Here is a 17,427-nt window from a genome sequence, read left to right on the forward strand (position 1 = left end):
CGAGCGCGGCCAAGGGGCCGGTCAGCCGCGCTTGCTGGGGGGCGTCTCCTGCGAGACGAGGCCGCGCTCCCGAGGTGCACCGCGGCCAGCCCCGCCTCCTCCCGCTGCCAGCCAGTCGCGGCCAGGCCGAGAAGAGGCCCCGCCCCTTTCTCCTCCTTCGGATGGCGGGGGGCGGGCGGGCGGGGGAGGCGCGTCCCGGCTGGTCCGGACTCGGGAGGAAGCCCCGCGGGGGCGCCGGGCAGGGGAGCGGGGCTGGGGGGGGGTTGCAGGGGCAGAGCCGAAATAACTGCGAGGCCAGTTGAGTACAGGGGTACCTCGGGTTACAGGCGCTTCAGGTGACAGAGTCAGGTTACAGAGTGGTGCTTCAGGTTAAGAACAGTTTCAGGTTAAGAACGGACCTCCGGAACGAATTAAGTTCTTAGCCCGAATTACCACTGTATTTGTATTTACTTGATGGGGGCAAGTGCCCCCCCTGCTCCGCCCCTGGTTGCGGCCTCCTTCTGTGTGCAGTTACTCAGAAGTAAGCCCTGCCGAGTCCAGTTGGACTACCTCCGTAGTAAGTGCAGAGCAGAGCTCCTGCGTAAGTTTCCTACCGGATAAAATCAACTGGATTTCTTCTTCTTGTTTTTTAAGTGCTTCAGTTGGATTGCTTAACTTTGGATTTGCAAGCGTGCTGCCGGATCACGTGCCTTGTTTCCCGCGAGTAAGTCACATCGAAAGGGGTTTGGTCCCAGGTAGGTGAGTGTCAAGGGACATTCCTTCCTATTTGGTGTGAACAGTTTGTGCCATGAAATCTTTGCTTGGTGTATTTCAGAGCTGTTGTCTTGTGGAGGTCGCAGGATTTGCCCACAGTGCCTCCAAAATAAAATCGTGTTAGGAGAGGAACCAAATGGAGTTCAAACTCAGTGTCCAAACACCTTGGACTAAATGCCCCTCAGGGGTCCCTTCCAACTCTGCAGTTCTAATTCTGTGAAGTGGCTTGAACTAATTTATTATCACTGCAAACCTGCATTGCGTAGCAGGATTCTACTGTCAGCACACTTCTGCGGTTTGTTCTTTTTTATTACTGTGTTTTAAGGGTTTTGTCCAATGTTAGTTCCACTCAAAGTAGGCCCGCTGGAATTAATAGACATGACTAAATTTGGTTCATTAATTTTGGTGGGTCTATTCTGAGAAAACAATTAGATATAACCCTTACAATGAAGTAGTACAATAAAATGGCTTGTTGAACAATGTCCTCAATCCATCTATCTCTCAAAACTATAGACCCTTCTTGTGTGAAATCACTTTCCACTTCACCAAATCCTGTTGCACAATACAAGGCAACAGCTACTGCAGAGAGCTATCTACATAAAGGCTGAGCAAATGCACATGAGATTATATAGTAAGGAGCAGTAATCAAAAAACCTCAATGTATAAGAGTACTTAGTCATATTGACAATCCTTTGGATACATCCTTGGTCAGCTGTTGAGTGAAGATAACCTAGGCAGATAGGAGCAGTGGCCAACTACTGCCTGTTTGCACTACTATACCTTGATAATGTTGTTCTCTGAATTGTGGTATAATTGAGATCTAAAAATAAATTGGGATCTGTATGATTAATATTTGTGTTTGTTTTCTTTTACTTTGGGATAAGAATGGCGATATGGAGGGAAACAGAAGTAGAACAAAATATGTTTAAGAGAACTATTTTGGGATAAGGGAAGTAACAGCCCCATGAGAATGTTAGTAAGTATAATGCATTTAATATTTTTAGTGGATCCTTTTATTTACTTAATCCTCACTCAGAATCAATACTTAGATTATGTACCCCGTGAACACAAAGATGGGTTTATACCATAAACCCACAGGACAGGAAGAAAGCTGGGAAACCAGCAAGACAATGGAGTGAATTCCCCACATTTTCCTAATAGATTCAGCATCAAGTTTAGTCCAGCAGGAAAGGAGAAAAAATCTAGCATTCTCTGCTTCTTCATGGGAAAATCATAACTGTCTCCTGGATGTCTTTCTGCTTTTCCTTTGGAAAGGGGCACCTGCTGTAATGCCTCTGTCTTGAGAGACAGGAATGAAGTTAACTCCAGGAATTAAGTTAAATTACTGGAGAAACACAGTGACCGCAAGGACTGGTAACTCATAACTGCTGCCTGCTGCATTGTTTTTTCTGCATTAGCAGCAGCAAGGTGACCTCTCCAGGGTGGAAGCCTGGTTAGTGTATCTAGAGGTCCTGGGCTATCCAGGTGACAAGAACCCCCTCTGTGCCTTGCTGGTGTCCTCCATAGGAAAGCAGAGCAATACATTTGGCACCAGCTTAGCTACGGGACTTGCCAGAAGGAGGCGTACAAGGCACCATCCAGCTGTTTTAGCGACTCCACTCTGGATTTGTGTGTGGTTTATTCCTTAGCCTTAGCCAATGGTGTCCCACAAGGCAGTGGGTGCAGATTTTTGCTCAGGGTTTACTCCTTTCTCATAAATGAGCATAGCCGCAAGGCAGTGGGGAATTAGGATCAGAGTTTTCCTTCTCTTAGATGGGCTCCCCAGATTGATGAGCCCCATCTGCCCCTCATTTCCCTCTACAGCACATGCAGAAACTGCCGTTTTGCTCCATTGGACCCACTATTGGTCTCGTCCACTCAATCTGCTGAAGCCTGTCCTCGCATGCAGGGAAAGTCCCTAATTCATTGAGGTTTTGAGACCCATCAGCTTGCCAGTCGAAGCTGTTTCCCAGGGTATGGTTGCTGTCACATGCTAGGAGCCACAGGTGAGAGCTGAGTGTAGGGTGGGAACCGAAGATGGACAAACTAAGCCAGAAGGAGCACGACACGTCCCACACCCAACCCCAAACCCCCTGTTTGTATTCAGACAGAAAAGACCTGCTTCTGCCTTGATTTCCACAGTAAAAAAATCCATTGCTCCTATGCAGGAGTTTCTTCTTGGAGCCTACTAAACTACAGAATACAGACTTAGCTATTCTTTGAGCATTTCTTTACAAATAACAGCTTACATATGTTCTGATTGATACACTGTCTACAGAATTCCCCACAACAAGCTCCCTGTTGTTTTTTATACTTGTCTGTTTTTTCACATTGCTTGCCTTTTTCGTCCTGGCATATAATTTATTGCAGCTTCTAATTGCTTTACAAGGGAAATATAAGGTTCATGTCTAAGCAAGGAGTACAGAGTAGATAACCACGCAGTTAGATATCATTATCTTTATTCCAAAGTCCAGACTGGACTTTTAAGTATCAATGCTGATATTCAGTAACTATGATGTGCTGTTTATCCATGCTGCTGATGCAAATTGTGGAAGTGCACTTCAATCTAGTTTCTTAATGAGAAGTATTAACCTGCTTATCAATACCCAGTACTACTTTCAAGTACAATATTGGTGTGGAAAACCTGCTTTGCCTTGAAATATCAATTTGATATATCTTTGTGAGAGAGAGGAATGTGATGTTCATTTCACTTATTGGTTTTGGTATTTTCATGCCACCGTTATGCTAAAGCACTCACAGTAGTTTACATTTTATAAGAACAGTTTATAATCTTAAGAGACATAATTTTAAAAGGAATCGAGATGAAACAGGAAGATCAGCAAATCCAAGTGACAACTCTTTCTTACCTAACACAACACAGTACTGTTACATAAGGACCAGGTGGAAGCTCGCTGTGGGGATTATTCTAGGAGGGAAGGAGCTAAATGACAGTTTGTCCGAGCCAAGAACATGAAGGCGGTCTCAGTGTCCCCCTTCTCTTTTAAGGCTCAGCCAGCTTCCCCAGCGGAACTTGCTGATGGATTAACAGACTCAGTTTCTCAAGTCTGTTTGTCTTCTGCTCTCCTGCTGTCTGCTGCCTTGGAAATAGATCTCTTGAGGCAACCACCTCTCCTTGCCCTGCTTTGGGGTTGCATCACTGCAAAATGAACTTTTAAAAGTAGGAGCAGTAAAACAACAGACTATATGCAAGTGGCAGGGAAGGGGGGGGAATCTGAAAATGATGTTCTCTGTTGTATCAAGACTCCTTTGCTTCTGGTAAATTGCACCAATTCTGTTACTCTGCAGTTTTGCAAATCATGGATTTGCATAAATTCAACTGTAATCTATATATTTTAAAATGAAATTGTGTTTCTTTATTTGATTTAACTGTGCAGTCTTATGCACCATTTGGCATACATATAAATGCATTTTATTTACCATCCTCCTTTAAATTGGTAGCACTTGTCCTGATGTAAAAGACATACAGCAAATTTATATAATGCCCATATAAGACCTTTTTTTAATGAAAAGTCTTAAATTAAGAGTCCTATAAATATATTAGTAATCAAAGAGCAAATAATACCAGTGAACATATCTCTGCAGAGCAGTTGTTGAGATCCATTTCTTACTGTCAGTGTCAGTGCATGGCACACAGTCCTAATTAACATGTTGAATTTAATGTTTAAATTTTAATAAATTTATATGCAATGAAACGCTTTCATTCAGGCCTACAGTTCCTTGAAATGAATAATTGCTTTTCTCTGATGTACAAATATATTGTTTTGTTGAAAAAAATAGGCATTTTGCATACTGCAGTATCAGTCAAATGAGCTCTGACAGTTCTCAGTTCAGAAGAAGCTTGTGCTAAAAGTGTTAAAACTTGAATAACAAGACTGTATTGGTTTAAATCTTCAGATGTTTTGTAAGAATCTTAGGGCTGGGCCAAAGGAATCTCTCATTGAAGAGGTCATCATCCATTTTAGAATAAGTTTGCACATGCTGCTTAGGAACCAAAGACGGTTCATGTTCAGGAACACTTACTGAAGTGTGTAGTGTTGAATTTGCAGTGTCCCGTGCACAGCGGAATGATGAGGAGTACGTGCCACATACTCTATATTACTTTATTTACACTTCAAAGCTGGTAGATTACAGAAAAACATCTTGCCTCTGCCGGAGCAGAGAAAGCATCCTCTCTCCTCTAAAGCACGGAGAGAACAACCAGTGAAAAACAGGAAACCAGTATACGTCACATCCAGTCTCCTTTCCCGTGAGAAACTCCAACAGCAATTGACTGTGGAATGTAAACACCTGTCTCGTGACAAGCACTTTCGCTGCACAGTGAAGGAAGCAGAAACCAACATCCTCCCCCTTTCTGTGAACATCACTGGGCAGCGTGTTCGTACAATATCAGTACAAACCCAACTTCTGCACATAGGTACAGTGTTGATCCCTTGATACAGTCTTGGACAATACATCAGCAGGAATTTCATTACCTGGCATATAGGACACCGTTACGAGTCCCTTCTGAATACGTTCCCTAGCATGTTGCAACTTCAATTGCAAGTGCTTTGTGCTTTGCTTACAACCTTCAGAATTCAGCAAAGCCAAACATGCTTTGTTGTCCTGGTAAACCTGGATTGGACATTTGACAGGAATTTTCATGTCTTTGCACAATTGTAACAACCATTCACAATCCTTAAGTGAATAAGACAGTGCATTCAGTTCAGCTTCACAAGTACTTAAGCTAACTGTTGTTTGCTTCTTGCATGACCAATCAAATAGACCCTGATTGTATATATAGCAAACTCCAGACGTACTTTTCCTGTCTGTAGTGTCACTTCCAAAACGTGCATCTGCAAATATCTCAAGACCACCAGACTTCTGACTGTTAAATCTCAGTCTGTAATGCATAGTGCCTTTCAAGTAGCGCGCTATACGTATTAGAGCTTTCCAATCCTTAACAGTAGGATTGTTGACTTGTCTGCTTAGCAAATTACAGCTAACAGCAATGTCTGGTCTTGAACATCTGGCAATGAAGTTTAGCTTGCCTAGCACACTTCTGTATAGTGTAGTGCCAGAAAATGCTTCTTCAGTGTCATCTACCTGATAACCTGTTGTCATCGGTGTGTCTACAGGGTTAGCATCCATCAGGTTTAGTTTGCTTAACACATCAGCAATTTTCCATGATTGGTGTACTAGAATGTTACCATCTTGATCTCTCTCTATTTCAAGAGATAGGTAGTTGTTTACCTCACCAAGATCTTTCGTGTCAAAGTGTTCTTTCAGTTGAGCTAGGGCGTTATTGTACATTGTGACATCCTTCCAAAAGAATAAAAGATCATCAACATAAAACAAACAATACAGTTTCTTTTGCCCCTCCTCTTTGACAAATACACATGGTTCAGCTTTCCCTTGCTTAAAACCTAGAGAAAACAATACTTCAGTGAGCTTTGTGTGCCAACACCGTGCACTTTGTTTGAGACCATAAAGGGACTTTTTCAGAGCACAAACAAATCCCTGTTTTACCTGTACGCCATCAGGTGGAAGCATATAAAGTGATTCACCTAGAGATCCGTACAGAAAAGCTGTATTCACATCGTGGTGACTAATGTGTAAATTCTCCTCTGCAGCTAGCTTGAGCATAAGCCTAATGCTCTCATACCTCACTGTGGGTGAGTAGGTCTCGTGATAGTCTTCACCTGGTACCTGTGCAAAACCTCTGGCTACCAATCTGGCTTTGTGTCTGACTATCTTGCCATTTTGATCAGTCTTCTCTTTGAAGACCCATTTGCTTCCAAGCAGTTTCATTCCTGGAACTACTGGAACAAGTTCCCATGTTTTGTTCCTTTCTAAGGAATCAAGCTCAGCCTTCATGGCATTTAACCATGGCTCAGCTTCCTTTGAATCCAAATCCTGGATTTCTTGGAAACTTGAAGGTTCAAATACCTTTTTGGAGCTTTTAACAGCTGTTACTGCTATCTTGGCAAACTCATCAGCTAATCTCTTTGGAGGTCTGCCTTTTGTTGCTCTTTGTGACCTGCGAATTAGCCTTAGGTCTTCAACACTCTCCTCTTCCTTCTTAGGAGAAAAGTGACCTATTGTGAACAATGGTTCTTCCAATTCTTGATCAGAGCTTTCAGAGGGTCGCATAGAGGCTTTCGCACTCTTGAAATCCTCTGAATCACCCGATTCAGTTTCAGACTCAGAATCAGAACCTTCATCAGTGGGTGTGGGTTGCTGTGGTTGCTTTTGACTATCCTCAGTCTCATCACTGTCATCAGGATAACATTGGAAAATTCCCACATTCTCCCCCCACTTGGCATTGTACTCAACACTTCTTGTGAGCTTAATTGTCTTAGAGTCAGTCATCATCATTCTGTAAGACCCTTTCTGATAACCTAGAAAGATACCATGCAAACCACGCTTGTCTAACTTGGAGTTTTGTGGTAAGTGAACCCACATGTCAGAACCAAAAATTTTCATGTGTTTGATGTATGGCTTCTTGCCAAACATCTTCTCATAGGGGGTACAACCAATCGCTGAAGATAACCTGCGATTATAACTGTAAACAAAACACGAGAGAGATTCGGCCCAATAACTCTCTGGAAGATTTGCATCATGTAGCAAGGTTTTTAACCCTTGAAGCAATGTTTGACTTGCCCTCTCGCAAAGTCCATTCTGCCATGGCGAGCGAGGACTAGACAAATCGTGTTGAATTCCTTTCTCAGTCAGAAAAGCTTCAAACTGCTGAGAAGTGAATTCCCCCCCGCGATCACTGAAAAGAGTCTTTACCTTCTTACCATGCACATTTTCCAACCAAGCACAGAATTCCTTGAACCTAGGAAAAGCCTCTGATTTCTGCTTGAGATTGTACACATAAATATACCTGGAAAATGCATCAATGAGAACCATGAAGTACCTATTTCCACCTAAAGAGGGCGCTAGTGGTCCAACCAAATCAGCATGAACAATTTGGTATGGTTCTGTAGCTTGCCTACTAGACACCTTACCTTTCGCAGCCATTTTCACCTTGTTTGCTGCGCATGCCTTGCATTTCATGTGGTACCTGCAGGGTTTAATAGTCATACCTTCAACCAAGGCAGGCATTTTAGATACTGCCTCAAAATTCAAATGACCAAATTTTCGGTGAAAATCATGAATACATTCTGCATGCAAACTTTTGTTAGAACCTGCAATGCAACAAGTGTCATCCTGCACAACATCATCATAATACAAAACATATAAACGATCAACATATTCAGCATACAATACATAATCATTTTTCTTTGTGATGATGCACCTTTTGTTCTTAAAGGAAACGTCAATGTTCCGCTCATTCAGCTGTCCAACGCTGAGCAGATTATGTTTAGCATCTGGTACATAAAGTACATTCTGTATCGATAAGTCCAAACTGTGAAGAACAACAGTTCCGTAGCCTTTACTGGGAATTGTGTGGTCATCCGCCTGGTGAATCGCACCTTCCTGCGGTTTAAAAGACACGAACAGTCGCTTATCGTTGCACATGTGATGCGTTGCCGCTGAATCAACAACGAAGAAAGATCTAGACGTCTTTTGGACCTCTGCAACTTTTGGAGTGAAGCGTGAGACCATTGCCTTGTGCTGCGTTGTCCTGGACACTGGACCTCTGCCTTTGCTCTGGCCTTTTCCACGCGATGAGCTTCCGCTGCGCTGCTCTGTTTTGGCCCTGGGATATCTGCATTCCCTCTTCATATGGCCTAGACGTCCACACGAGTAGCATTTCACTGCCTTCAAAGCTTTGGCGCCATCTGGTGGTTCCACTGCACTCTGGGATGACGTCTGTGAAGACTCCCCCTTACCCATGCAGCCAGCACCCCGGCGATCTCCTTCATTCTGAATCACGGCAGTAATATAATCCACTGTCAGCTGAGCGGTAGGCTGTACAGCAATCTGAGTCGCAACAGACTCCCAACCTGAACCCAAAGATTGTAGTATCATGAAGGAATACACAGCCTCTGGAAAGTTGAGTCCTCTCTGTTGCAGCTCATGTCTCAGATTCTGCATCTCCATCAGATGTGTACGCACATCTCCACCTTCAGCAAGAGCCATATTATGCAGCTTGTTAAAATAAAACATAGTAGATCCAGCTTCTGTCCTCAAGTGAGCCTCTCTCAAAGCGTCCCAAATTTCTCTGGCTGAGGTCTTATCACGCAATAGACAGAGCTCTTCTGGGGATACTATCAATGTAAGAGTTCCCCTTGCTTTGGAATCTTTAGCCTTCCATGCATCTGTAATTGGAGCTGGGGGGGTGTCTGTAATAACTTCAAACAGACCCTCTTTCCGCAGAATAGCCTCTGCATAGAGAACCCAGTCCGCATAGTTTTTCTTATTGAGCTTAGGAATCCCACAAGCATCCTGAAGGGCCATCATGACTCTGGCATTAGCCTTCTGCGTCATCTCTGCTGCTTTAAATCATGCTGCGTCACTGCTGCAGCTGCTTTATTCCAAAAGCACTTTTAAAAGTTACTTTCGGTTTCCCCCAGCATAGGAACTTGTTTCTTTGAGCTTTTGCCTGTGCCCGGCAAAATGGCCATAAAAGTTCAGAGTCCAGCCATAAAGCCATTAATTAGAAGCTGGCAGGCTGCCCGGAGCATGAGCACATACCTCATCAATCATCTTGACGCGCAGAGCAGATACCGTCCGATCCGTCCTTCTGCATTCCGATCCTTTTTGCCGGCATTCAGATGACTGCGTCTTTCTGGGCCCATAACCAAAAATGTTGAATTTGCAGTGTCCCATGCACAGCGAAATGATGAGGAGTACGTGCCACATACTCTATATTACTTTATTTACACTTCAAAGCTGGTAGATTACAGAAAAACATCTTGCCTCTGCCGGAGCAGAGAAAGCATCCTCTCTCCTCTAAAGCACGGAGAGAACAACCAGTGAAAAACAGGAAACCAGTATACGTCACATCCAGTCTCCTTTCCCGTGAGAAACTCCAACAGCAATTGACTGTGGAATGTAAACACCTGTCTCGTGACAAGCACTTTCGCTGCACAGTGAAGGAAGCAGAAACCAACATGTAGAACCTAGATATAATCAAGCTACAAACAGCTGCTCAAATACCTATGTTTTCAGAGTCATTTCTTCACTGCACATGGAGGCCTGGATCCTTCGTGTTGCTAGAATAATTCTATCCATTGTATTTGTACCTTGCTCTTCCTCCAAGGAGATTAGGAACATAAAGTCATCACATTTTATCTTCAGAACCACCTTGTTTTGAGGGACAGTAATTTGCCTAAGATCTCCAGATTGGCTAGGGATTTGAATCCAGATCGCACAGGCCACATTTCAACATGCTAGCCAATACACCACATTGACTGTTCTTGGGTTTGTAGGCAGATGAGAACTTACTTATATGTTGCTACCACAGTTGCACTGCATTGCTTGCAAGGCAACATTTTAAGAAAATTTGGTGGTTCCTGCCCAACAAAAAGATTTGAGGAAGTAGAGAAAGCTAATATTGCCTGAGATGAGAGCTGTGATTGACTTTGTCCCACGTAAATTTGGAGAATTTGTCCAGGAGAAACAACTCAGAATTTTTGTGGGAAGGAAGGTGGTTATATAAGTTTAGTGAAATTTCTCAGGGCATTCCTAGTTGGTGTGTGTGTGAATTCGATTGACTGCCTTGGTCTTTTTTGTGCCTTGGAGAATACCAAACATAACTGTTTGGGGAAGAATCTAAAGCCAAAGGAAACATTTCTATCACCTGAAGGTGGCCTGCATTTTGAGGATTATATGGAGAACTCAAAAGCTTGTTCCCTATATTTGACATTTTGATTGCTCCGAATAGGTATATTTGCCAAAGTCCGGATTTTGAAGCTTTTTCTTATGGACCAACATATCTTTCTTTGTTTTTATTCTTTCAGTATCTTCAAATCCAACACTTCTTAACAATGGCAAGCAAGATGAGTAAGAACTTATTAAATTCAGTTTTCATAGTTTAAAGAAAAAGGCAGTTTCTAGATCACATACTACTTGGGAGAGATTGCACTAGAATTAAGTCCTATATTAAGTCCTATACAGTGGTACCTCAGGTTAAGTACTTAATTCGTTCCAGAGGTCCGTACTTAACCTGAAACTGTTCTTAACCTGAAGCACCACTTTAGCTAATGAACCTCCTGCTGCTGCCGCGCCGCCGGAGCCCGATTTCTGTTCTTATCCTGAAGCAAAGTTCTTAACCTGAAGCACTATTTCTGGGTTAGCGGAGTCTGTAACCTGAAGCATATGTAACCTGAAGCGTATGTAACCTGAGGTACCACTGTACAGTGCAATCCTTTGTATGCCTACGCAGAAATACATACCACTTTGTTTCCTCAGACTGTCCCAGGAAAGTGTGTATACAGTTGCAATCTTACCACTCTTCCCCAGAAGTAATCCCCACTGAGCTGGTGGAACTTACTTCTGGGTAAACTTGCAGAGGATTGTGCTGTAAACAATCTAAGACAATGGAGGGGGAGTTCTGCACTTCATGTCTCACCATCTCAAAGCAGTATTTTCTTTGCATCACAATGGCACCTAATACCTTGGAAGTTAAACAGTATTAATGGAATGATTGAACACAGCTGTTAGTACTGCAATGAGATTTCATGCATCTGTGGAGAGAATATAAAAGCTAAGAAGTCTGTGGGAAATATCCTTGAAATCATCAGAGCAATACTAGGATTTTTATTCCAAAGATTCTTCTGGCCTGTTATTACACGAAGGATTGTGTAGTCCGGGAGGGGAGTGAGAATCAAGATGTAGTCTTAAATCTCTAGCAGCAGTCAAGATATTGAAATGCAAGCATAATACAATTAGAAATTGTTAAAACTACTATTAATTGGTAAAATTAACTTTATGTAAGGGACAGGAGACTCCTGGAAAGGTAAAATAGTGTGTGTCTCCTTGTTGTAGATAATATGAAGCGGAAATGTATGAGAGCAGAATATATAAAGAATTTGTGACTTCATATGAATTATGATCTCACATATTCTGTACTTTAAATATTATAAATAGTTAATTTTTAATATATTTATGATATTGCTATACAGACAGGCAGATAGATACTAGATATAGGAAGGGCACTTCTAGATCACACCAAAAGCCTACAGAGTCCAGCTCTGTTCTCACACTGGCTATCCAAATGCCTGTGGAAGTCCACAAGCAAGGCACAGATGCAGTAGCACACTCCCACTCATGTTCTCAGCAACAGGTATTCTGAGGCATATTATGAGAAGGAATCCCCTGTTTGAAGCAAATGGAATAGGAGCAAGCAGTTAAAACCTCTTGTACACAATCCCTTCCTCAGTTCAGTTCTTCCTCCTGTGGCTGCTTTTAGCTCCTAGAAAACCTTGATTTTGGATCTCTTGTTTTATTTCTAGTTTGACTCAGTATTCAGATCCAGTGGGCTGAATTGGTGCATAACAAGTTATATGAATGAAAAAAGCTGCTTCAGGTGACAAATTGTGCACATCACAAAGTGGAGGCAAACAGTCAGTGCTTTCACACTCTGATTAGTCATTTCCTAGTTTGTTGCTGAGAAACCATAATTTACTGTTCATCCAAATCCGCAAACTTATGTTTGCCCTCCAAACCAGAATTTCAGACCAGTTTAAGTAATAGTTTAGAGGGAGAATGTAAACCATAGTTTGCTTTCCCCCCCCCCAAATGTCACAGCAAACTATGGTTTTCCACAAACTACAGCATAACTAATCAAAGCACATGAGCACAAGGCTTGTTCTCATAACACCAAACCATGGTTTAGCATTACATAAACTGACCTTCTACTTGAATTATGTCCTATATCTACATATAGCTACAAAAAACTTAATATATTTTAATCTACTTCTGAGTAAGAAAGTTACATGGCATTTTGTTTGATTCCACCATCACCCTGCCCCCAAAATTAATTTCTCTGCTGACAGAAATGAGCTATTATAGGAAAGGTTGATTTACAAAAGGGAAAAAAAGAAAGAAACCCCACCCTCAAACTCCCCCCCCCGAAAAAAATCAGATTTGACTTTTCTGATTAATGGATCCTTTCTATAGTAGGATAATACATTTTCTATGGAATGCTCTAGTACAATAAGACCAAGAGGGCTATGAATAATAGTCAATATGATAACAGCATCGATAAATTACTGCACATAGAACAGGATTATCCTGTAAAATGTGAAGTGTTTCAAGTAAATTTGTTTATGTCTATAATTATCTGCCACTTGGATACCCTTCTCAGCAGGTTGAACAAGTACACAAAGCTTAACAGAGTTTGAAATAAAAGAAGCGTTTGGTCTACCCTTGGGTTGTTCCATTGTTGATGTAAAAGAGAGCAGCTGCTAGCCAGCCAGGAAGTGGAGTGACGGTGTGTAGAGTAACTGATAGCTTCCTGCTACCAGCCAGTTGAATTGCCACCTTGTTTTTCCCCACCCCACCCCATTCCACGAGTGCAGAAAATTTGCAGTGGTTACTAGAAGATGCAGAATTAAAGGTCTGCAGAAACACTTCCTCCTCTGTGCATTACATCATTAAATATATCTTTGATCAATCTTGATCAGTTGCAATGCTTTCTACTAACTTTGCCTTCTGATCAGAGGCAAAGTGGTAACAATCTGTTGGTGAATCAATTTATGTTTGCAACTTGATAACCCAACAAACAGCTAACATGAGGTGCAATCTAATAAAAAGGTAAGGATTTTTAGGTTAAACTGATCTTGTGGGAAGAGCTAAGCATCAATGAAGGCACAATATTAGGCTAACTAATGTTACCAGTTAAGCAACTGTTCCTATTGAAATCAATCTAAAACTGATTTAATTTTGGCTGGTTTATGTTCCAGGTGTACCATTTTTAAAAGTATGTGAATTATGCTGCTCAGCACTCCCACTCCACTGTTTTAGACTTATGCCAACACTGAAACATAAACTTCCTGATCTACCTTATGCATGAAAATTATAACTGCTTTTTTAGAAAGTTACTTAAATTCAACATTAAATTATAAGCATCTACTGATAGCAGACATTGCATAGTACGGGGGGGACAGCTTAATAATGTATTTTTCCTTTATATGGGTGTAATCCCATTGATGGCCTTGTGTTCATGGAGTGATCCAGTGGGTGCTTCCACTAATGGAAAAAGGGGGAAGAAGTATTTGCCAGCTTCATCGCCTCCCAGAAATGGGCTCCAGAGAATTGAGGGACCTTCCAGAACAAGGTTGAAGGCAGTGGGGGAGGGCTACGATGGGGAGGGTAAATTCACAAATATTGGTTCCATCCTATAGTAGGTGTTCATAATTTGCATTTCCTTGTCTAGGGAAAAGGAAGGTGTGGATTCAGTAACAGCTGTATCATACTTTCTTGGTCTTTCCTAGTTTGACCTTGTGTACTCTTCATGCAGTCAGGAGCCCCTTGGCTGATTTTCCAGAGGATGATCCAAAACAGAGTTAGAAAAGTAATCCCTTGGAGGGCTGCTAAAAGTGAGAAAAGTCTCTCTTATCAAGGTATTTAATAGAACTTCCCAGCTGCAAAAGCCTTTGGAAGTGGGATTCAGCAGCTCTCATTTAAGCTCTGATCAACTTTATTTTGGATTATTGTAACATGTTATGGTTGTCTTTTAAAATGGTCTAAATACTTCTACCAGTGCAGAATGCCGAGACCCAGCTGTTATCAGGAGCTCCAATAGGGAGATCATGTTGCCCCATTTTGACTGTTAGCTTCTAGGCCCAATTAAAGTTCCAGTATTGACCCTACACAGCTTCCTTGAAGAAGAGGCCTGCTCCATTAACTATTTCTCCTTCCATCTTCCAGGCAATCTAAATGGCACTATTCTGTATGAGTTCCTTCCTTTTGTGAATCAAGGCTTGCATGTCACAACATTTACAGTTAACTCATACACCATCCTTGGAAACTGCCAGTCACAATGCTTCTCCCCACCAGACATGCATGAAAAGCACCAACAGTGCTAAAATAAACCTGCAACATCAGGAACACTGGCTGACAATGTTACCCAACCTATTAACTCTATTTCACACAGAACGGACAAGCAGGCTGCCTGGAAAAACAAATGTGCACATGAATAGGAAGAATTTAGTTGAGGAAGAAAGCCCCAAGTTACCTAAGTCAACAGAAGGAAATTTCATGCAGTGGAGGAGATGACTGAGAACCAGATTTGATAGAATGGGTATTTTAGATTGTATCAGGAGAGCCAAACCTGGTGAGGCTGAAGTCTTAAAGTTATGGTAGGAGCAAGATAAATTAGCAGTGTCTATTATCTAGGAAAATCCCACAGACGCCCAAATGATTCACACAAAGTAAAGAAAAACAGCTGCTCAGATGCTTCACAACTTGGAAAAGGCATTTGGACTTACAAGCAAGCACTCACATCATGAGAGATTCATTTAGGGCATGAATCCAAGAAGGACTGTAAAAATAATGAAACACAGTTCCTGACCATTATTGAAAAGATATAAATTTCCTAATACAAAGTGGATGAGGAATGCAAAATTGGTTATTTCCTGGGGTCACTAGGACGCAAATTTGTTATTTTTATAGCTCACATGGCTATAACACTCCAGACTTACCACTTGGTGATGCAGTTGGACACCTAAGAGGAAAACGTGAAGAGGAGCGAACACTCTTGAATCGGGAATGGAAGTGACACAATTTATGTGTCCCAATCCCAGAAGAGAGTCAAGGCCATATCCAGAAAAGTTGTTTGCTACAGTTTCTACAGAGAGGATACCTAGCCAAATTTTATAAAGCACAAAAGTCAAATAAATTCCCTGAAAACAAGCAACCAAGACAAAATAAGGGGAACAACAGATGAATCTAACTGCAATCAGTAGATGGTAATATCCAAATTGCAGAGCACACAACCATAAAGGTATGTGGCGCAAGTTCATGAACCTTAAATTGCAAGCTAAGCAATGAACTGAGAGAGAATACTGTGCAGCAGGTCCTGTATGTCCCACAATTGAAATACGTCATGCTTAGTGGACTGAAAAGGTTTTGATAGGCTGTTTAAATATGGGAAGTGCCAAGTGACCAGAGATGGGGGCACACTTAACTATTGGTGTATATGAGACCAATCTTTCAGGACCCCAGTCTGCAAATGTGGCACATTAATGCCAGAAGGATGAAGCAGATCCAGAAATTTGGCACAGAACCTCCCCTTTCCATCAATGCTGAGGCAGCCAGCTTTCTCCTGAGCAGGCCTAAGGAAGGCAGGGCCCCCTACATGGCTGGACGGGAAGTGAAGGCTCACCTCTCTTGGCTACTCTTGCCGCCGCCCTGCAGCTCCTGTGTGTGCAGCTGACTCGGCCCAGTCCAACCTTCTGAGCTGGGGGGGGGGAGGTTCACCTGACGGAGGGAGGGAGAATAGGAGGAAGAGAAGGTGGAGGCAGCAGGAGCAGTCCTGCTGCTGTCTTATGTGGCAATAGGGTCGTAGAGTTGTTTGGATCTGCAGGGTGACATGAAGGAAATTAAATCCAAAGTGAACACTGAAGTGCAGAAGCTGTGGGAGCTGCTGAAGAAGCTGGAAAAGCAGAACGAGCAGCTCCACATTTGCAATGCTGGCGGGGCTTCGGGCGGCAGCCCCAAGCAGCTCTTTGGCAGCAGCCAGAGGAGTGAGGGGTTGGTCACCTGCATGCATCCAGCTATGCCTCTTGCCGCGGCCGTTGACAGCCCACTGTTACCTTTGACCTTCCCCTGCCACCGCCAGGAGCAGCCCTCTGCTCCTGGAACTCGAGAGTCACTGTCTCAGCCCCAACAAAGCTGGGCCCAGGTGGCCTCCGCCTAGCAAGAAAAAAGGAGGAGGAAGTGGCCTGGCACCAGCAGATGTTTTGGCAGCAGGGAGAGCCGGAGGGGAAGCCAGCCTCATGGAGGAAGTGGAGCCGCTGAAGCCCAACAAGCTGGAGTGACTGGCCAGCTGTGGCAAATCACCTGTCTCACGCAGCACCAAAATACATTTTTATTTCAGTGCTGCGTGAGCCAGGAAATCCATAGGGCACTGCGGCACCAAAGGTCGTGCATCTTCTGGTGCCATGCTACCTTGTTGTGCAGCAGCAAAACAGGCATATATTTTTGTGCCCTGCTGCCCCAAAGTCCAGCTGAATGGTGCAGCATTGCAGCCATGCCAGCCAGCCAGATGGAGATGTTAGGCACCAAACTTGGCACTGGAACCATACAACACTGGTCCTAAAGCCTCCCAGTATGTTTCCAAGCACAATTCAAAGTGTTGGTGCTGACCTTTAAAGTCCTAAACAACCCTGGCCCAGTACACCTGAAGGGGATATATAGTCTCCACCCCCATCATTCAGTTTGGACACTGAGATCCACCTACAAAGGCCTTCTGGTCGTTCCCTCCCTGCAAGAAGTACAGAGAACCAGGCAGAGGGCCTTCTCAGCAGTGGTGCCCTCCCTGTGGAATGCCCTCCCATCAGATGTCGAGATAAAGAACTGCACAACTTTTAGAAGATATCTGAAGGCAACTCTGTTTTTAATGTTTAACATTTTATTATGTTTCAAAATTCAATAAATTATTAATAATAATAATATTAAGCTGGAAGCCACCCGGAGTGGCTGGGGAAACCCAGCCAGATGGCTGGGGTATCATCATCATCATCCTTTTCCCTGCTTTTCAAAAGGCCAGTTGCTTGT

The 17,427-nt window shown here is 42.9% G+C and overlaps 1 long non-coding RNA gene across 1 annotated transcript; it reads left to right on the forward strand.

The window, feature by feature from the left end:
• The first annotated feature begins 1,626 nt into the window (after positions 1-1,626).
• Positions 1,627-15,070, forward strand: LOC307220056. The gene is made up of 3 exons (XR_013840664.1): positions 1,627-1,729; positions 10,665-10,707; positions 14,578-15,070. It is a non-coding gene; the product is annotated as an uncharacterized lncRNA (long non-coding RNA).
• The last annotated feature ends 2,357 nt before the right edge of the window (positions 15,071-17,427 follow it).

This window comes from Podarcis cretensis (assembly GCF_951804945.1).
Source record: "Podarcis cretensis genome assembly, chromosome: 7".
Taxonomy (NCBI): domain Eukaryota; kingdom Metazoa; phylum Chordata; class Lepidosauria; order Squamata; family Lacertidae; genus Podarcis; species Podarcis cretensis.